At 39.1% G+C, this 22,481-nt stretch overlaps 1 protein-coding gene across 1 annotated transcript in view; it reads right to left on the reverse strand.

The window, feature by feature from the left end:
- The window catches only part of ARHGAP24 (Rho GTPase activating protein 24), a 518,868-nt gene extending 514,325 nt beyond the window's left edge, over window positions 1–4,543 (reverse strand). Inside the window, exon 1 of the mRNA XM_029234798.1 lies at window positions 4,139–4,543. The gene's annotated coding sequence lies outside the window, so the exon portion shown is untranslated. The remainder of the gene's footprint in view (window positions 1–4,138) is intronic.
- Between the last annotated feature and the right edge of the window lie 17,938 nt (window positions 4,544–22,481).

A 22,481-nucleotide genomic window follows, 5' to 3' on the forward strand; every position in this document is an offset into this window, starting at 1 on the left:
CTGCAGACAAAAACAATTTTTTTTCAAGAAGCAACTTTGAGTGTAAACGCTCAAATGAGATGAAAACAAAACCAATATAGTAAAAAAGAGTCAGTAAAACGAAAGTAGGTGCCCTTCCAAATTTCCTCCTCTCCTTCCCCCTCCACATTCCCCTTTAGTTAAATCTGATTCCCTCAAGCACTAGCACTCAAGATAATTATTAAATAGCCAAAATTAGTATTTCTATTTTGTTTTATTAATTAAGATTATTGCCCATTTCACAGGCAACAGAATCCATTATTAGTCCTCACAGCTAAATCCAGGACCTCCCACTGGGATCTGGCAGATTACAGATTTTACAGTATAATATAAAAAACAATTGTGGAAGATGTATACCTATTCTAACTGTTTCTACTCTCTTTAAACTCAAGTGTATTTTGTAATTTCAAAAAGGAAAAATGGTTCCACACTAGATTTTCTTTTGTTTTGCTTTTACTTTAGAATAGCAAAAGCACAAAATTTCATCTATTCTAGGAATTAAATAAGCTTGTGTGGGCTGGTCTGGAAAGTGAATTATGTTCGGTAGCACTGTCACTTTTGGAAAGTGAACCCTGAGTCCAAACAGACATTTTTGAAATGAACTTTGGGGAAATAACTACCTGCATAAATTGGAGTCCACCACTGCTTTTTTTCATTCATAACTTTGCTTGCTCATTCACTTAGGAAACATTAACAGATGCCGACTATGTTTCAGACACTGTGCTAAGCACTAGATGCAGGTGGTTCCCTCACCACCAATACTCTCATTAAGGAACTCACTGTAGTGGGTTGGGGGTTGCATAAAAATAATTATTCACAGTATGTTTAAAACATCATGGAAGCAGATAAGATGAAATGATTAATTCTTCCTGCACAGAATTGGGTAAGTCTTCTAAAGGAAGTTCCACTTGAAGTGAACCACCAATAATCAAGAGGGGCTTTCCAGGCAGAGGGCATTCCAGGAGAATGAAACCCAGGAGCAAGATATCAGAAGTATGAAGAGTGAGAAGCCTTTGTGTAGGAAGACAAAACTAAAAAGGAAGGGCTTTGAAGAGCTTTCAGTTGCTATACTAAAGCGTTTAAAGTTACTTTTATAGATCTTTGGGATGTATCAAAGGTTTTAGAACAAGGGACTTATACAATTAGATCTGCACTTTATAAAGATTAATTGTGGCAATGCCACAGTAGAATGGAGATGCTGCTTAAAAGCACACATGTACGTAGTAACCTCTGAAAACTGAACACTCTTTGAGTCTTCATCACAATAATCCCTCCACTTCCAAATGTGCTTTTACTTAGCTGCTGAAACCATCATAATCTTGTAAAGTTTGAGTTCATATAGCAAAGACAGATGGATTACCATTGCAAGACTCAATATGAAGTTCCAACTCTGCACATGAAGAGCATTAACTTCATGACTAAGTTGCCTATTTGCGACTTTAATTTTAAATACCTTTCTCCATCTGGGAGAAATATTAATCCTTTAACCACAAGTTTAAGTGTAAACAGGCATCTTTTTATTTTAAATCTCTTCTGCTTTTTTCCTCAGTAAAGTGTGATCAAGATAGAATGGATACCTCAGGTTCTCATTATAATCAAGCTTCTCCACACTCATGTATGACCAATTGGGTGGCTGTCCTTCCTTACTGGGCTCCAAGCTGGGGCTCTACCCACCTCCCCCATCTTATCTTTCCAAGGCATTCGGCTTTACCAAACGTTAAAACAAGGCAGAAAGAAGGAATCAGCATTACATAAGCTCAACTCATGGGAAAAGAACCCTTCAACACTGGCCAGAAAAATCACAGGAGAATAAGCACAGGTAACAAAGACGGTCCTACAGCACTGCAAACGCTAAGAACAGTAACCAAATGCATGGCCTGGACTTTGCAGTGGCACCACCTACTTTCAGCCTTGAGAAACCAACCTGGACACTGACAGAGCCAGAGAGAAAACACACTTCAATGGGCCAGTAGGTCACAGCAAAACTATTCAGGGCACTGTTGGTAAACAACAACTAGGCTTTGACCAAGACAGCAAAATAAACAGACTCAAACTACTCAGTACCACCTGCTGCACATTCCTTGCCCTTCCTGCCCCACCACACCCCTGCTTCCCTAAACCGACACCCTCACCCTAGAGAGCCCAAGATCACACAGTAAATAAAACCATAAGGATGAAAGTTTTCAGAGCTTTGGCCATTGCTATCCTGAGCAAAACCTGAAAGGATTTCACTGAAAATTTCAGTCCAGAACACTTCCTTCCCACTTTTACACTTAAATCTATACTCTTGTCTGGAAGGGTACATTGCTATTTGTTCTGCAGTGATTATTTTTCTTGAGAACGCAATTCTTCCCCACTTACTCAAGTTTTTATTTTCAAAATTGTTCAGATTCACTGTATATACAGCCCAGAAGAACATAACTGAGAAACCATCCTCCTCTCAAAACCAAGCCCCTGAGATTAAGTAATAAAACCAAATAACACAGTTGAAAGCCAAGGACAGACTGAGTTTCAACAGCCTTTCACATGTAGAAAGGATTACAGATTCTCCTTCCTTTCATCACTCTAGTTGTGTATTCCTTACATACACCTCAAACTAAATTCCAGATCTGAAAAAGTTCACAAGTTTCCCCTTATTCCCACTTAAAGGTCTTCCACCAAGAACATACCTCCTCTGAATGGAAGGAGGATTTTATTTATTTTAAGGTTTTGTCAATATCTCAGTCCTCCAAGATGTCTAAGGTGAATTCTCTGACAACTCAGTAATGGCTCTAAAGAGAACAGATTTCTTGACTTGCTACCTGAAGGTCAGGCACTCAGGGAAGACAAAAAGGGGAATTGTATCATTGGGCTCTCTTAGAGGTTGAACTATCCCCAGAGAAGAGGAAGTATTAAGAAATTTAAAAGGGAGAGTGAGATCTTAACAAGTCTAACATGGGCTTTATATTTTTCTCTGGCTTTTTCTAATATACTAATTCTGTGTGTTTTATGTTTTATGATGCCTAGCTTAATACCAACATCCATTCTTGCCCTTAAGTGTTGGTTTTGAGTTCTAATTAGAATCAGGGGACAGCTTGTTTGTATTTAATCTGTCTGTCCATCTTCTCAGTAATTGAGTAAAGCTCTTACCTCTACTGTAAGTATTGCTGGGTTTCAATTGATTTGTCCTACTTAGCAGACACAGCAACACATATTGTTTTGCTTATGGATAAGCAGACACTTTACAACTTTTATATTTCAAATACCCAGCATGATTTATTTTTTTCCTCATTTTAGAAAGAGGTGAAATAATAATGTCTTGCTATGTTTAAAAAATAAAAGAGTAATTTAATATAAACTATGAGGGATGCAGAAATAGCTTGGAAATGATATTTTAAATGAATTAATATATGCATAGACTACAAGGGAGTCTGGGCTCCCTATTACTAGCTGGTATTGAAAACCTAACCATCTCTAAGGAATCCAGAGTAATATTCTCCCCCTTTCTACTTGGGGATTTGTACAATAAACATTTTTAAAATGAGAAGTATTTTTTAAATTAGAACATATTACATATTTATCTTCAAAAGAGGTTGGATACCTCCTCGAAAAGTTACTCTTTAAAAAATCTAAACAAAATCTTTTGGGTGGCTTAAAATTCACCAAAGATTCCCAAACGCTTTATTTACAATGAAAGTGTTGTTATTAAAACATACCTCTGTATGCCTGTTATCTAGGAAACTCTTATAATACTGATATAAGACACCAGCAGAAACAAGCAGCGGGGAAAGGGAGGATAGATACTAAGGGAAGTGTACTGCACAGAGTTTTCAATCCCCTCTATTTTTAAGCCTAGAAGCGCGAACCACCAGCTTGCGTTGTTTTTATCCATTTAAAAATAATAAAGGAGCATTGTTTCCCATCATCTACACACGCGCGTATGCACGCGCACACACACACACACACACACACACTGCACCAGCACGGGATTCCTGCGATCCCCCCTCGCCCCCTGCAGCCCCCGCCCCTGTCGCAGGCAGCTGTGCCCGCAGCCCCCACGCGCAGGCGAGGCCGCGTCCCAGCCTCCCGCGGTGGCGCCGGAGCACACCCCCACACACACACACCCCGCGGCGTCACCTACCCTCCTCGGAGCGCACGACAGACGGGGGACGGCGACTGCTCCGAAGAAAAAGGCCCCCAGGACAAGCCGGGGGAAAAAAGGAAAAGAAAAAAGGGGGAGAGCAGCCTCCTTACTTCCCACAATAAGGGGAAGTGTTGTGCCCCATGCACTTGGTAGCTCCGCAGCTGTAGTTTTGGAAGAAATACGCGGCGGCAGAAGGAGCTGCGGCTGGGGTGGAAATTGTGGGTGTTTTCCCCCCAGCCGCCTGTGCCTCGATCCTCCCCGGTCCCCGCTGCAGCCTTGACAGCTCCCCTGGCCTTCGAGACCCTCCGAAGCCCCGCCGGTTTCCACCCGGAGCTGGACTGAGTTGCCACATGCACTTGAGAAATCCTAGCAGTTGCGCAAAGAAGAGTCCCAGAAGTTAGAAAGAGTGACTGTGTGTGAATGTGTAAATGTACAGTACAAGAGGCTGGAACAACTGAGCCGGGCCAACCCTCAGACGCAGCCCTGGGTTTCAGATTTCATTTGGCAACTGGCAGCTTCAGAAGATTCAAGCCGCACTACTGGGGAGGCTGGGAGGAGCCCTGTCCTCGCCCAGCGCCTCACTGCTCGTTTATCTCAGAGCCTGAGTGACTGCCGGGCGCCTGGCTCCCCAACGGCCAGGCAGAGCCCTGCCTCGGTCTCCCCGCAGCTGGCATCACTCGTTTTATTTCGTTTTATTTCACGTACATCATAGACACACATTGATCACAGATCTGGGGCTGTGGGTGTGGAAAAGAATGGAGAAACCATGTCTCCTACCCCCTAGAAACTCTGCATTTCTTTAACCATCCCCCCCCCCACAAGGTTTTACTTGCTTCCCTCAGCTATCTATGTAAAATCTTATTTCTCCAATCAGAATTACCTGGGTCATTAAACCTGTATTCCTAGAAATGTTTATTTAGATGGATGCCCTTTAGTTAGATCTTTAGAGGAATTCGAAGCATAATTACTTCCTTATCATGGTTTAAGAGCTCTCAAAATTACACAGTATGAAAGAAAGAGGACAGAGTAGTAAACATTTTGCTGATGCAGCCCCCCTCTCCTCCCACTACCAAAAATGTCAATTTCAAATCTAGATATTACAGTACTGGTTACCTGGAATGCCAACTCAATTATTCAAAAAATTTTATAAAGGTCTCTGCTTTAGATTATTTAAAAATCATCACTAGATTTCTTTAAGACACAAAATAAGAGTATTCTCACTAGGGATCTCCAGGGATATGGATGAGCACACATTCAAACTTAGCAACACCAAAAATAAAAGTCTGTGTGGGGCTTCCCTGATGGCGCAGTGGTTGAGAGTCCGCCTGCCGACGCAGGGCACACGCCTGCCGATGCAGGGGACATGCCTGCCGATGCAGGGGACACGGGTTTATGCCCCGGTCCGGGAAGATCCCACATGCCTCGGAGCGGCTGGGCCCGTGAGCCACGGCCGCTGAGCCTGCGCGTCTGGAGCCTGTGCTCCGCAACGGGAGAGGCCACAAGAGTGAGAGGCCCGCGTACCGCAAAAAAAAAAAGTCTGTGTGGACACATGTATTTTTTTCTCTTTTATCTTTCTTTCTCTGGTTTCTTGGAGTCTTTCTTTCTGGTGATCTGCCCCACCCAGGCCTGATGTCCCACTAGAAAATTGATTTTCTGGCGGAAGAATTCTCAGCCATTTAACGAATCAAATTAAGTTCTGCAGGGAAAAAAATTTTGGGGGCATTTCCTTTATAAAATGTGTATGGAATTCCTAACCAGAAGCAATGTATCTTATTTTCTAATTGGTAGGAACAAATGTCCTTCATCAACTCATGTGGCTTTACATATTCTACCTGCACCCTGGCAGGTAAAATGCCAATGGGCAGTTTTAGATGAAAGCTGGAAAACAATGAAATTAACCAAAATGAAATCTGCACACACTTGATGGACTCAGGAGCATCAGGAAGATAAGTGTCAATAGGTATGATTCAAGATTCTGACTTTTAAAAAAGACAAGGAACCTATCATGTCGGTAATCTATTTCAGGCTCTAACAATCATTACCGCAAGCAATTTAGACTCAGGACAATACAAAATTGAACTCAAGGTAGTTGCTGGATAGTCCCTAATCCATAAGGTTAAGGCATGCCTCTGTGACACACCCTTTCATCCAAGATCTTTCCCTTCACATCTCTTGACTTCTGTCTCCACCCTTTCCACCTGACATCACTTCACTGAAGTGTATGATGTGTGTGATTATCTTAAACTAGATAGTACAACTGAAGGATAGGAAGATTGTCACTTGAGGATTAAGCAGTGGGGGAGGTATATCTACCAAAGCCCCCTCTTCCCCTCCCACTTCTCTGCTGAAAAAGAAGGGCCACTGTATTTGTTTCCTAGAAGCTCCTTAGGAACTTAGCAAAGATCTTTGTTACCAGAGAGTATAAACTAACTAGAAAATGCTTGGTTGTTCACAGGACTCATACTATGTTACTTTTCTCTTATTTGTGGATTAATTGAGACTAGGAGACATCACTTATACAGACCGTAGCAACTTAAATAAATTTGTAAAGAGGAGACTTGAAAGATTCTAACCAGCGGAGGATGCTAATGTGACTGATACAGACTCCAGGGAGTGTGATGTCTGTCTTTCAATTCCCAGGGTCTCTGGTGAGAACTTGCCCAGGGCATCACTTAAAGCTGAATTTTACCAGTCAACTCAATTCTCAGTTAAAGGCATGTTTCAGATGAACTCTACAAAACCCACAGATGCTTCAAGGGTAAGGGCTAAGTTTCCAGAATTCCTAAATCATAGACATCCTCAGAAGGAGAGTCTATGAAAGGTCAGTATAAAAGGCAAGCAAGATTTGAAGGGCCTTAACAAGGAGATTTACAAGGAGGATGTGTAATACTTCCAAGACCAGAGGGATTTCAGGGACCTAGAAGAGAAATAGAAGGAGATAGAGGAGAAGTGGGTGGAAGGGGAGAGAGAGGAAGAGGAGAGAAAGCTGATAATGGCCTTACTATACTTGGGCAAGTTGTTTGAGTATCAGTATTGCCAGGGTCGAGGGCAGAAAAGCGTCCATAGACAAAGCCCCTTGGACACTTTCTGTCTTGCTACTTTGGTTAGAATTTAGTTGGAGAAACCTCAGCAAGAATGTGTACAATCACTTTGTCTAATATTTCAAGTATATGGGTCAAATGGTACTATTAAACAAGTATGGATTAAGAATGTGTTTTAGTGCAATTTACTAATTTAAAAAGTGTAAAGTTTTCCACCAGATTCCTCGCCAGATTCTTTGAAGACCTTAGCATAGAGTAATGTATTGTCATGTTACCCACTTGTCCATTAATATCGGATACTGGGACTCTTTAATTATGTTTTCTTTGGGGAAAACATAAATTCCTAAGAGGGCAAAAAACACAGTAACAAAACTGAATAGTCAAAAATTGCCAAAATCTTAACATTTCCTTCGGGTTCTCACCAACAATGCAGAATTTGTGTGGGTACTGGAATATGCCAAGATCTGATTTCAGAATTAAGATAGAAGGCTGTGCTTTGATGCATGTCTGTTTCAAAACGTCTGTCTTTGGTTTTTCTTTTTATTTCCTGGTGGAAGTTTTAAATTTTTTAGAAAGTCCAGTTTTGTCTTAGCTAAATAAAGTAGAGAGAGATTCAGGGAGTTTTGTGCCTACCACCTCCCAACACTTTGGATCACATGATTCAGAAAAAGGGGTAGCACTACTACTATTAAAATGTTGGGGCCAAAATATCCAACTGAATCCCTGTGAGAGAGAATAAAGTCGAGAAAGTGCAAAAGAGAGAACAGCTCCTGTGGAGGTGGATTCTTCCTGCCTCTATAAGTCCATCATATAAGTCCATCATAGGTCTGCTGTCAGTCAAGGGCCTTAAAAATGAAACACAAGTATGTTATGTGCCTGTTTAGATCCTGAATGGAGTATAATATCAACCACCTCTATATACTCTTACTGAACTGATATATTTTTGGTGGCAGCCAGTGTCATACTCCATCGTCCCCTAGACCTTCAGATTAGATGGTACACACAAGAAAAATACATGATTAAATTTAGTTTTAAAATAGTGTTTGTTGTTTTTTGTCTAATTACAAAATTAATATATGTTCAACTCATGAAATTGGGACGCTATAAAAAAGCATAAAAGGAGAAATTAAAAATCGCCATGATCTCACTATACAAAGATAAGTATTGCTAACATTTTGAGTATATCTAATTGTTTCTTCACCTCTGTATGTGTGTGTGTCTTAAATAATGGTTTGGCTCATATTACTAATCAAAGCAAGGTCCTCTTTGCAAGGGCTGCAAATTCAAACCTCAATTTCCAATTAAAATGGTTTTCTTTGTTTAGAGTTACACTGCAGAGTTTACTGGATTCTGTAAAAGAACTAAACTCCCCCTTCCAAGATATGCAGATTCCTCTCAGTCAGCTCCCAGAAAAATCTCCTGCTTTATACTTTCAGTGGCCATTTCTAAATCTCTCCCTTAGTAGTCTAGAGTTTCCTTGAGCTTGTTGACTCAAAATTTCTCTAAGATAGTCTTTGTGTTCCTGTCACTCACATCCCAGCTCTCTTTTCTCTACTCATCGATGAGTACAAGCGTGCACACATTCACACCCCCCTACACACACACCATATACATTCACATCCCACATGCACATCCATAGAGTAAAACATTCCTCCAGACATGAAACTTCCCACTTGTGGACTCAGCTCTCAATATTAAAAAACTGGCATGGGAACTTAAAAATCTAATTCCATTTGAGTATCTGAGTAATAGCAAGATGGGCTTATTTTCAATATACTTGCCTTTTTGTAGGTTTCAAGCTCATTCTCATGTTGGAATCTTCTCACTAAGTCTGTGTTCTTTAGAAAATTAAACACTGCCATTGAGATAAAACAACCTGCTCCTAAGAATTATTTACTTGTAGACTATGTGTGACTTAAAAATGGTTTCCATTTTTAAGCAGATAGAAAGTAAATTATCAGTAAGGTCTTTACATTTGTCTAATTGCAGTGTCGTATATCCCAAGTCTTATCATTTTTCTAGGGTACCCTCATTCCATCCTATTTTCATCATATTCCAAGTGCTTCCTCATTTCATTTTATTTTCATCATATTTCAAGCACTTTAAATAATGGATGTACTTTTTTCCCTCCTTTTCCATATTTTCTTCCCCTTGGCATTGCCTGCTTTATCTAGTTTCAGATAATTTAAAACTTAAAAAGAACCTTTATAGCTCATTATGGATTCTTGTCCCAATTATAGGAAATATACAGTCTGGATAAAAAGTTGAGCTATTAAGACTGCTACTGGCCTCGGATACTAAGTGCAATTGATTCCATGCTTGAGTAAATGTTATTTCCCTGGTTTGTGCTGTTAACTAGAGACTTGGGACTCAGCATTACTTTAAGTCACTTAAAACCAATGAGGTTATCAAGCAGAATAAAATGTTTTCTTGTTATAGAGTGCAGACATAACCATCAACTTTTTAAACTATCTTCCATGAAAACTAAATGAGAAAGTGTCAATGAATCAAAATAATTCATTCAAACACATTACTAATGATAATAGTAATGATAATGATTATAATTGTAAAGTTATAGGAATATCCCTTAGAGTTTTTAAAGTGTCTTCCTATACGTGATATCTTTTCACTGCAGCAGCCCTATGAAAAATCCGTTATTGCTTACACTTTACAGAAGAGAGAACAGAGAGAAACGTATATGCCTTGCTCAGGATCACATAAGCTAATGAAGGTTGGAGATAAGACTTGAATTCAGGCCATTTGAGTACAAACTGTGGATTCTTTTCATTCATGTGTCAGTAGCAACATCTCCCTATGCAAAAGACGGCACAATTTCTCTTTCACATATCACTTATACTGGTCAAGTGCTTGACGATAATTGTTATCATTACATTATGCTGTGAGAAGGAAAAATTGTCATCTTCCTAACAGACCAATTTTAAATCCTGTTTTAGGTATTAATTTTAGTGTCCTTTCCTACTAAACCTTTTATTCAAGTTTTCAAAAAATGGCAAAATTAACTGCTCTCCCTCTTTCTCTCTTGGCTCACCATTTGTCAGAGGTGCTAATGAACAATGAATTGGCCACAAACCAGGCAGAAATATCAGGAAGAACAGCAAGCAGTTTAGATAATCCATGAACTTGAAAATTAGTTCCTAAGAAATGAGTGTTGGTTTTTAGATCTTGAGGTGAAACTGAAAAAAATTTGAAATTACAATTTTGCTTCTTAAGACATAGAAAAGATAGAGGTTGATTATATAAGGAATAGAGTTGAGGATAACGAGTTCCTCCATATTTGAAAATTTACCAAACATAAACTTCCTGGGAAATCAATAAAAAATAATGTGATTTTTGAAAGATTTTCAAAATAATATTCCAAGAAGACAATAACCAAAGGGAAGTTCAAGATGTGGGCTATGAAGTAGACAAAACAAAACAAAAAACCCCACACATACACAAAAAACAAACAAATAACAAAACCACATAGGACTAAAAAATTATTATCATCTCCTTTTCTTTTATCAAATTTCTCAACTTTTTTCAAAGTTTAGAAAAGGTAGCAAGAAAGCTTTTTGAAGGCTTATTTTGCAAAGTGGAGAGGTTATAGGCTGTGAGTAAAGAATGAACTGAGTTGAGGCTGTGGAGGACAAGTGTAGTTTCTAAATGCTGAGCAGTCTGTCTGTCCCAGATGACTTCAGGGGAAGACATTCTGTCCAGTGTGTTTTGCTCAAGAATGGACAGACCAGTGAAAGAGACTTCTAAATGGCTCTTGTGGGGAAAAGTTCCAATGAGATAGAAATTGAAGCACCAAGGCTGCCACCCAAGACACCAATGCATTTTCAAGGAAGAAAGATGCTTTTGGATGAACATCAGATGAGCCCATTCTAATGTCTTCTTAATCAAGCTTGGAGAAAATAATTCCAAGTTCCTAAAGCAAAGGGATTTCAAATACAAACAAACAAAAGACAGAAAATGAGACCACCCTTTGGGGAGCCCAATAAAATAATTTTAAGATCCACTTAGAGAAAGCCTCTCCTATGTGGGCTGGGGGCTGAGGGTGCTCAGCATCTGTGGAAGCAATCAGCAGCAACAGTATGATCAAACCCAGCCATGCCTTCCAGGTCCAATAATATCAATAACTCCCAAGGAGAGGACATAAGGTGCTCCATACGCTGTGAGGGGTAGGTGGGAGGCTCAGGGGGATGAGGATTTCCATTGATCCTGCTGAGTAGAGACTCAAAACCTGAAGTCTAAAGCCTAGACTTCAACCAGTATGTAAACATTCACTACCAATGTAAATTTTACCCATATCCCCACCTAAGTCCCTTTAAACTGCTGTGGATACTCAAGTACTAACACAGAGAATTAGAAGTGCAGTGTAGTTAAGCCCAATACTGGTAATTTTATGAAGAAAAATAATATTGGGAGAAATGAGCAAATTCAAGGAAATACCTAGTTGCTACGTACATGAGTGGTTCCTTCATATGGGTGAAAGCCTTAAACACCTCCCAAATGCGAGGCCTGTACAGAATACAAAGTCAATTCAGATATTTGTGGCTTCCTGAAGTTCACCATACAATCACTGAGAATGAGTGAACTAAGAAGGTTTAGAGTAAATTTTCCCTTTTCCTCTTAGGTAATGCAGAAACGATGCTCTCATACAGACATTTATTCTTGGCTCAGATCAAGCGTCTGAAAGTTGCTGGCATCATCTTTACAGGCAAACAAAAGGCTTACTCTTCCTATGGTAATGTTATATCATTATTTTAGACAGATGCTACCCTCCACTTTAACCAGTATATAAAGACATCTTGACATACTTTATATTTTTGCTCATTTGTTCTTTAAATTCTCAATGCATTGCTGTATAGAAGACAATGAATGTAATGTGAAGATTGTCTAGGTACTTACCAGGCGGGTTTTTCTTAGCATGCATTGCACAAAATTTCTGGTTTCGAATTGACAATAATAGAAAAAACACTCACTATTTATACATAAATGACAGAAATTTAAGACAGTATCAAATCCTTGAAAATCAGTTTACAAACATTAAAATATTTTCTGGCTTGAACACTACACGAGGAAAGCCTAAAACAACAACAAATTCCTTTTATCTTAAGTGTTAGGTTTAATCATTTATCAAATTCTAAAGCGATATACATTTGGGTTGAAGTTTCCCATATTTATTTAAGCCAAAACTTGACAAAATTTAGAGAAACGTAATCTGTAGAATTAAAAGTGTTTCAAAAGTTACATTTTTCCCCCCTGTCTCTCTTTTCCTTTTGGAGGATCACTGTAAAAATGTCCATTTCTTTAGGCCTTTTATAAAATTAATATTATAAAACAAATGTTTAAGATTAAGCTACTTGCCATGTGTAAAATGACTTATTAATTCCTCATGATGTGCCATTGAGTTTTAAAAAATAGAATCAAATGGTTATTTTAAATAATTCATACATTTTTCACACAAAGATTATATTAATTTAAAATTTTCTAGACTAAGGATTTATGTTAATTTTCAATGAAAAGAAGATTAGAGCAATGTTGATCTTTAATTTTATTAATGAAAAAGGCAAATTTAGAACTAAAATGTGTGTCTAAGTTTAGCCATTTCTACATACAGTTCCTTTTAATAGATTATCACATTCACAGTTTATTTTGCAAGAAAAATAATTTCTAAACATAAAGTCCAATAGTCCAAAAATTCAGTACTCTTTTGTGGATACGGTATTAATTGACCGAGGTTATACCCATGGTAACATTTTAATTATTGCTTATGTTTCTGAAATACTATATAATTTTGTATAATATATGTGGATAAACCTATTAATAATAACAACTTTGCATTTGTACTTTATTAAGGTAAGATTAGTGACCTTATGATTGCATTTTTATTTAATAGCTGCAGGAATCCCCCCGGAAAATTGCTGTTTCTGGAGAGAAGCACACTGTGCTCAAATGTAAATAGTCCAAGAACACACAGCTTTGTAATAACCTAGGACACCATGACAAATTTATGTGATAAATAATAATTGTAATAAATAATAATAAATATAATAAAAACAGCTAATGAGCTTTAAGAAGTCAACCTATGGATATTTATCAGTAATCTGTGTGGTTTTTGAGAAGTCACGAGGCTTTAAAATTTTTAAATGAAGTATTTACTTAAAAGGCTGAAATAAGAAGATAAGTTATCTACATTGAGTGATGTTTACTAGCATAATTGGTCATTCTTGAGTACAATAAAGTCAAGATTTATTGACCTATATAAAGAGCCTTTTAATTATTCATTACATAAAGTCTCAATGTTCACAGAATTAGGGACAAAGAATAAATATGCAGCTTCATTCTTCCTTTAGCTAATATTTAGTTCCAATTACAAATATATAAAATAGAGCTTTGTGATAAGTTAAAAGAAAAACATTCTGATAGAAAGAGCAAGTAGATGCCAGATGTGTTGATATCTATGTAGTAACCCACTCTCCTTTTTCCCAACTTTCTGCTCAAATTGACATCCCAAGGAGATTTCCAATACCAATGGCCCTATCCTCAGGAGGGAAGGAAAGGGAAGGACAAAAATACAGCAGCTTTGTCTGAGAACTAAAACATCATAGGCTCAAACAAAAATTCACTAATATTTCTTCTTTGTATGTAGAAGTTGTGACTAATAAAATGTGAATTACTGCTGAAATCATAGAGCTTTGTGTCATTATTCCTTTCATTAATCAATAGGATACTAAAAATACAACTACATTTATGTAAGGAGACTTTTAAATATTTTGGTGTTTATAGAGTCCCCAGTTGTTGAGAAAAGACTGGGGACCTTTGCCTTACAATGTCCCCTCTTTTTTAGTGTTACCATTGTTCTTTGAAGGTGGAAGAGTTGTGCAGAGAGGGATAATGTACATTGATGGTAACTACTCTTCTCAAATAGCATGCACAGCATTAATTCATTACACAATCACTACAGAACAGGCAGGGCCACAGGTGTATCTAGAGTCCACAGTCTTAATATCCTGCTACTACAGTTTTACCGGCAGGGATGCAAGAGAAATGTGCACAATAGATTCCTTATGAAAATTATTGAGCTGGTTTCAAAATAGCTTAATTATTATTGCTACCTTTAATGGAACTCATTAAAATGGCTGTCATGAGTCTATTGAGATGGTTCCACTATAATTTAATTTTAATTAACTTGATCATTACTTTTAACAATGCAAATAAACAGGCTGTGCTACAATCTTATCTTAACCTTGGATCTTTCAGCATAGAATTTAGAGATTTAAACCTTTTTCTTTCCTTTTTTTAAATTGTTATGATACTGAACAAATTACATTATTAAAATCAACTAATTCCTATTACCATCAATTAGTCTTACATTAGGAAATTTCAATATATTTATGTTTGAAGAAGATTTCAACTGCGCTCCTACCTGACAACTAGCTTTATATCACAGGACACAAGGGCTCTGGCACGAACAGTGCATATACTGATGTTTGTATATTATAAGTACAGAAGTTCAAACACTTTATAATATGCTCATGGACCTGTCAGGCATTTAAGATCTTTTGGAGGTAATGAGCATTGTTTAAAAATGAAAGTGCTCAAATCTCATAATTCAATGTACAATGCCACCTAGACTACTATTAATAATATGAGTCTATGAGATCTGGAAAACTATGCATACCAGAATCTGCTTGGGTGTTTTACCCAATGGAATTGTAAAGGGCAGAGCCAAGAGCCTGGAATAAGATACTGCAAAAATGTCATCAATGCTAAGTGACTTCCTAGAAACTCCCAACAGGAAGCTGACCCACCTATTCTACAAGAACCATGGATTCTCCCTGGAGAACCTTATTTTTCATTAGTCTTTGGCACCAGTTTCTTCAACAGTCCATTTGTCACTTGCTGGCTGACCTCCTGCCACTATATATATAATGTTCTAGTAATGGATTCACGTCTTGTTTGGTCCTTGTTAACTGGCATTCTCCCGGAGATTTACTTGTGAGATGTCATCTCCTGTCCTCCCATTCATCCCATAGGTGTGTCCTCTTCAGCTGGAAATCATTAGTGTCATGATGGTACCTCACAGAACATAAAATGTGAACATAAAATTAATTATTACATATGAACCAAAAAGCACAGTGCCTGACACAGGGAACACATTTAACAAATAAGGGCTCTTTTTATTCCTACCCTTCAGACTTGGTCATCTTCCAGTGAGCCTCTGCTATCTTAACCCACAGAAAACATCGATCTCATTCATTCCCCCAAAGCTCTCTGAGACCTTGACCTTCATGACTCCTGAAGATGTGACATTACAGAACCAAGGCAGCCATTTGTGGCAAATGCTGGAAAACACAAAGATTTCAGACACAAAAATCAGGAAGATGTTCTTTGGAAAGCTGACAAATTGAGTTAGGTATCATTTATATCTAATCTTACAAAAAACCCATGATGCTGTCCAACTTTCCAATTAGGTAGTTCCTAATATATATACAACCAACTTATGCAGAACTTTTTAATTTAAATAGCTGTCTAGCCAAATGGCTAACTGAATTTCCCATTCTGTCCTTGGAATTCCTTTACTTTCTTATTTTATCTTTTCTCCACCACTTATCTCTGTTTTACACACCAGTCCAAAATAACCCAGAGTAGGTTTCAGAGCCAGGGGAAGGATTGCTGAGGATAAAGAGGAAACAAGATGGCAGTTCTGTGTCCTATCTCTTCTCCTTCTTGAGCCTCTCTCAGAGCCTTCCCAGATTCACGTTGGAATGTCCATCCTAACTTCCGAGATAAAACGTTTAGGATGGCTTTCCTCATAATAACTGATTCTATCTTCTCTCTTAAATGAAGGTAAGTCTTAATTCAGCCTGTCATGTGCCTAAATGCTGGTGTGAGTGACAGGAGAGGATACAATCCCAACCTAATTGTCTAACTTCAGAGGTGGGTCCCACTGATGTAGGACTTGAGCACAGGTTCTTTCCTGAGAACAAGAGTGAGAGGACAAGAACTAGACCTGAAAAGGTGATTTTTCCTTGCCTGTTTTCCATTTTTGCTAAAAAACAGAAAAAACAACTTATCTACTAACTTCAGAGACAAAGGATAAAGGCCAAAGTTGTAGAGACTTTGTTGTGTAACAGTCCACAGGGAAGAAGAGAAATCCTTGCTGAAAGGAAAGTCTTCTGGTAGCTACAGAGAAGAAGAAAAGATCAAGAGAGTGCAGGAAAGAAGGTAGGAAGCAAGCCCGAAATGGAGCAGTATCCTGGGTGATTTTGACATGGCCCCAGGTTGCTCCAAATACTCCTCTGCCCAGCTCACAGCTGGAAGAGCCCTCAGTTCAACTACTTAGTAGTCAGAGGAATAGGATGATGGCAAGCAATCTACCCTGGTGCCCTCTTACAGCAGCAGGTAATGTATTCCTAATAACTTTGATTGAACTTATGCTACATTTTTTCTTATAAATATTATTCACATGGTAGATAGGTCCTAGAACATTTCTGTGGGTTGGAATTCCACTTATATGATGATATACTACCTCTGAAATACTAACCAATGCATTTTTGTTTCTAGTATTCCCTTCTTCCCTTTGCCTTCAATCTATCAGTTCATTTGTCTCAGGCAAGGGATAGCACAGGGAAAACAAATGAAAACAGCAGCAACCAAAAAATAGATTAAAATCCCATGACTTAGGGTCATGGTAAGACTAGTATAAATAGGCAGCAGACCTGGTGAGAATACATTTTGATTTAGAGATCGCTTCTTAACTCTTGTCTAGAAATAGTTTCCCAATGTGGAGAAATAGAGCAGATGAAGGAGATGTGGTGAGAGGGTGAGAGACAAAGGAATGAGACATAGAGCAACCCACAGACTTGGGCAAAGACGTTCTCCAGAGACCTCCCATCACGCACCAAAATGATCACATCTGCTACTCCCATCTGGGAGTTGCATGGGAACTGAGGCCATAGATGGTCCAGTTTCCACCCCAGTGAACAAAGTATATTGTGCATTCAGAGAAGCTATGCTAATCTCTCCCTTTGATAGCCCATCAGCCTCTATCCTTTCAGCAGAAAAACTGACCACCTGTTCATGATTTTGCTCAGTGCTTATATTGCCTTATGTTACTTTCCACACAGATAACCTCCTTTCAACCCTACACTTGTCAATAGGCAATAAGGGCAACACTAAAAGGCAAAAGTGTTCTGGAAAACTAAAGAGGGGTGGTGGGTAAGAGGGAATGCCCTCCCAAACACGTGCACCATTATGCTTAGGTAACTTAATGGGTAAAGACAGATACTGTGGCCATGTTAAGAAGTTTTATCTTCATTCTATGAGTTATTACTTCATTCTAAGATATTGAAGCTTCTAAGCAAGAAATCAACATGATCAAATTTGTGTACAGAGCAGCAGCAGTGTAAAGAATGGAAGGTCTGATGAGAGAGGATATGGGTTACTAATGTTTATTAAGGACCTATTCCAGTCTAAGAATTATGTTAGACCTTTTGTGTGTATTGTCCCACTTGATTCTTTAACCAAAGGTATGCAATTGAGAGATGTAAGTGACATGTCTAAAGTTACCTAGGGAATAAGCAAACAGTTCTGGACTGAGAACCTAAGTCTGTCTAACATCTAGCGTTTTTTCCTTTAGTCCGTGTTCCCTTCCAACTTCCTCAAACTTGATTTAGAGACAGGTGTTCTCATCACAAAATTGGGATTTGGCTGTCATGTATACCAACCATACCATGCTTTCTTTCCAGTTCCGCATGAAACCCCTTAAACCCTATTCCTTGTTACCAACAATGACCCAATCAATAGTGAGTTCTTAAATGGTAAAGTCTTCTTATATGCAAATCCAGCACTCCTCATTTCAAGATTTTGAAACAGATACATGAAAGACTGAAATTCACGTGCTGAAGCTCCATAGAGAAAACTGAAGCAAGGCAGATACAAGCACAAGGAAAGACCAGGTTTTACAACGATCCTCTTGGAGAGGATACAAAAATTGCGTACAGACAATTCTGACATTTAATTGCCTGAAAAGCAACTTGCTCTCTATATTCATGAGTGGCAACAGATCAAGGATGAAGGCTTCAGGACCAGGAAGCAGTCTCCGTGCGAACTGTGAACAAGAAGAGCAGGCAGCAGGTGAGTCTAAATTCAGGTAGGCAAACATCCAAGAGCAGAAGGTGGTAAGAAGCTCAAAGTGCACGCAAACAATAAGCACCCAGGAGATCCTTACGAGCTGAGTGAGCAGCTAGATGCACAAAGTCAAAGGGCCAGGAAAGGAAAGGGTATGTGGCGTATTGTTGGAAGCAGGAATGAGCAGGTGGAAAAGATGCTCCGCTCCTGACATGGGGAAAATATTTCGTGAGAGGGACGGGTGGCCCTCTCCCCTTCATGCTGAAATTCTCCACGTAAGCCGAGAAACAGGCATCTGCAGATGGAGTCCTTAAGCGTAGAAGACCACTGTGGCTGAGATATTTTCACATCGGGAAGGAGACAGCAATCACACAGCATACAAAGGAAGACCGTTTAGTAGCCACTGATCTTGGAATGGCCAATAAAATGTTGTCAGTGAAGGCTAATAGACTACCTGTCACAATATTCCAGCATTATTATCTGCATATGAAAAGTTCAATAAACAGACATTAACACTGTATATTGCATTTTTTTGTGGCTGATTCTAGAACCATCCCTGAACCTTCTCTTTTTTCTAAGTTATTTGGAGAGGCAGGACTGGAAACCTAATCCAGGAAAAGATAAAGTATAATTTCATGCTCACTGCCTATAAATCAGTTGTGAAGTAGGCAAGAGCTTCTGAGGAGAAATTTGAAGTGAATTTCCCTTTGTGTCTGGGACATACTGGGGAGGCTTAAAATAAGAAGAGGCTTGATTTTATCAGTGGTTGTCTGTTCTTCAATGGAGGATGTTGTTCACGTTGATAGGTTCCAGAGTGCCGGGAAAAAAATATGATCTCCAATAACCACATGGTCAAAAGACAACTAAGGAGTGAGAGCGAGAGAATAGTACAGGTGGCTGCACATGTGTTCCAGCCTAAAGAAGGTTCTGTGGTCAATGTTGCTCTAAGCTATGGAAGATTTTAGCTTAGATTATGTCTTCCTTCCTTCTGCTGGTATCCTTAGAACTGGAAAACTTTACTTTCCTGCTGGAGCCCCTAAGAGCAAAGGGAGGAATTGGTCTTGAACTATAATGTGTTATTCATGTCTTACAACACCCTTGACATGCACTTATTCTTCAAAACTCTCTGCCCTCTCCTCCTATCACAGACAGCACCACCACTGGTAAACCATTCAACAAGAGGTTAGGATTTATTGTTGTTGTTTATTAACATTTTATTTTACCTGCTATTTAATAATACATTTTGAGAGTGAAAATCTATGTATTCCCAACTATGCTAAATAAAGTGGACATGAGAAGGGATTTTTGTTGTATGAGTGGCCTAGGGAAAGCAGCGGTGTGACACAGAATAAAGTGGCAGAAGTGGCAATACACAAGAAGACAACAACATCAACTAGGAAAATGTCAGAATCTGACAGAATTGTAGTCCCCTCTGTCAGAGCTTCTCCTCTGGGGAGCTTTTCTCCATCCCTGTGCTGGAGTGGAGGACTGTATGTTTTGTACAAAAGGGTCAGTCCATTCACACAAACTTAACTTTTGTCTTAAGACTAAAATAAGCTCCTTAAAGGCAACAACGTTGGGCTTCCCTGGTGGCGCAGTGGTTGAGAGTCCGCCTGCCGATGCGGGGGACGTGGGTTCGTGCCCCGGGCCGGGAAGATCCCACATGTCGCGGAGCGGTTGGGCCCATGAGCCATCGCCGCTGGGCCTGCGCGTCCGGAGCCTGTGCTCCGCAATGGGAGAGGCCACAACAGTGAGAGGCCCGCGTATCAAAAAAAAAAAAAAAAAGGCAACAACGTTAACATATTTGTCCTGTTAAGTCCCCACCTGCCTATCACAATTATGAGTACACAGTTGGATCCCTCATGTAAATTTGTTGGGTGATGGATGTCACGCATGAGTGTACTAAAACCTGGGAATGGCAGAGAGGGGTATAAAATTCTTTCGACCTTCCATGAAATATATGGGACCTTAAAAGTTAATGCATGCCATAGTGGGCAGTGTGACCAAAGAATGGCAACACAGAAATGCAGGTAAATCACTGAGTTAAGCTGGTGACACTTAGGAGGGAAGAAACCAGGAAGGGAGGGTCAGAGCTGTTCACTTATTTTCTTCCGGGGAATTAAGAGGGTTCCATTTCTCTTAGGGAGGGAGGCCATTTGGAGTAGCACAAGGTTCCAAATTCAGGAGCACTGGGTCAAGAAGTTAGATGGTGGGCAAGTCAGGGGTGAATCGACAAGCCAGAATCACACAGGAGAGCCAGGGCCGATTGAGATCACACTGGAGCATGTCAGGCTGCCGGGAATTTGACAAAGCCAGAACACCAAGTGGAGCAATGAAAAGCAAGGACAGCACCAGAAGCCAATAGTCAGTAACAACACCAATGTGGCCGAGGGAAGTCATTGTTTTTGTGAGATCTTAGCTATGAATACAAAGTTGTTGGGGACTAATATGTTTTGAAACAACAATCTAGACATTTTCCTATTTTCCAAAGTGGCCATAGTTTCCCAGAGACTAGCCCCAGGTTAGGTTTTGACAGTTCCCTAAGAACTTTTCTAGTAACAATAGAAAAACTTTCATTTGCCTCCTAACGCTCCCCCCGCCCCACTACCACCACCTCCCTTGTGTTTCTTCCCAAGGCGCCTCAGCTCTTACTTCTAAGGACAATGCTACTCTCAGTGAGCCCAGCCTGGGGGGAAAAGCATGTGGAGCATACGACTCTTTTGGATTCTTTGTCAGAAACATAGAATCTGAATCTCTTGAAGATTTTAAGGTCATTTTTTCCTAAAATGATGTCCTAAAATGAAATTCTGTTATTAGTTTATTCCATGGCTGGGGATCAAATAGCCAGAAAACTTAAAAGATCACTATTTGAAATGCATAGTACGTCTTTTAAATCTTTAAAATTTTTAATTACAAGGTTGATTATCATGAAAAATACAGAACCTTAGTTTCATCTCTTACTACAGTTCAAACCATAGTTATTTACTATCCCTTTGTCTATTTCTTCTTTTTACATGTCACTTTCTGTTCAAGTATTTTTCCTTTATTTTGAGAAACATACACTACTCTCTCTCTCTCTCCCTCTCTCTCTCTCATACTATTTGCATTACTCTGAACAAAGAATGTTGATGAATAAGGCGGAAAAAGCTGCAAAACATTTATTAAAACATTTAAAAACCTGGATAGAAAAGGTACTCTCATTCTAAAATAAAATCTATGGGGAAACAAAAAATAATACACAAAGTAGGATGATAAAAGAGCATGGTTTATAATATATTTTTAAATAATCAAGCAGCAGATACTATTTATAATATAGGAAGAAAATATCACACGAACTCATTCTCCTCCCTACCAGTAATACTGTTGATCTTGTAAAGCTATGAAGAGCAGTGCCTAATGCAGGTTCTAGGTCCAGCTTTTCAGGGCCTCAAAGACCAAAATTTATCACATTAAAACAAATCAGAACCACATTTCTAAGTATATTATTGACAAAATATACCAGAGCAGATAAACAAGATCTAATAAATTAAATGCTAAACAGATAAAAATACCACATAAATTAATCAAAAGAGGAATTCTAGGTAAGCCTGAACTTCATAAAATTCAGTGTCAGTTGACAACATAAAAATATAAAACAGGGGCTTCCCTGGGTGCAGTGGTTGAGAATCCACCTGCCGATGCAGGGGACACGGGTTCGTGCCCGGTCCAGGAAGATCCCACATGCCACGGAGCGACTGGGCCCGTGAGCCATGGCCGCTGAGCCTGCGCGTCCGGAGCCTGTGCTCCGCAACGGGAGAGGCCATAACAGTGAGAGGCCCACGTACCACAAAAGAAAAAAACAAAAAAACAACAACAAAACCCATAAAACATAAATATTGCTATATAAGGAAGAAAGAATATTAAAAACAATGATTCTCTTTTAGAAAAGCTAATATCAAAACAATTTGACACTCTACTTTGAAATTATTGTTTTAGTATCTGCGTATACAGAGGAGTGGAACACACTGACTGATACACAGAAATTAGAGGTTTCCTAGAATCAATTCTCTCTGATGGTTACAATTCACGGAGCCAGGATGGCTCTTACTCTGAAACTGAGTTAGGATTATTGCCGTTTATTTCCACTCACCCCTGTTAATAAGAAAAAATAGTGAGACAGC

This window comes from Monodon monoceros, unplaced genomic scaffold, assembly GCF_005190385.1.
Source record: "Monodon monoceros isolate NGI ecotype Baffin Bay Population unplaced genomic scaffold, NGI_Narwhal_1 Super_Scaffold_20, whole genome shotgun sequence".
Taxonomy (NCBI): domain Eukaryota; kingdom Metazoa; phylum Chordata; class Mammalia; order Artiodactyla; family Monodontidae; genus Monodon; species Monodon monoceros.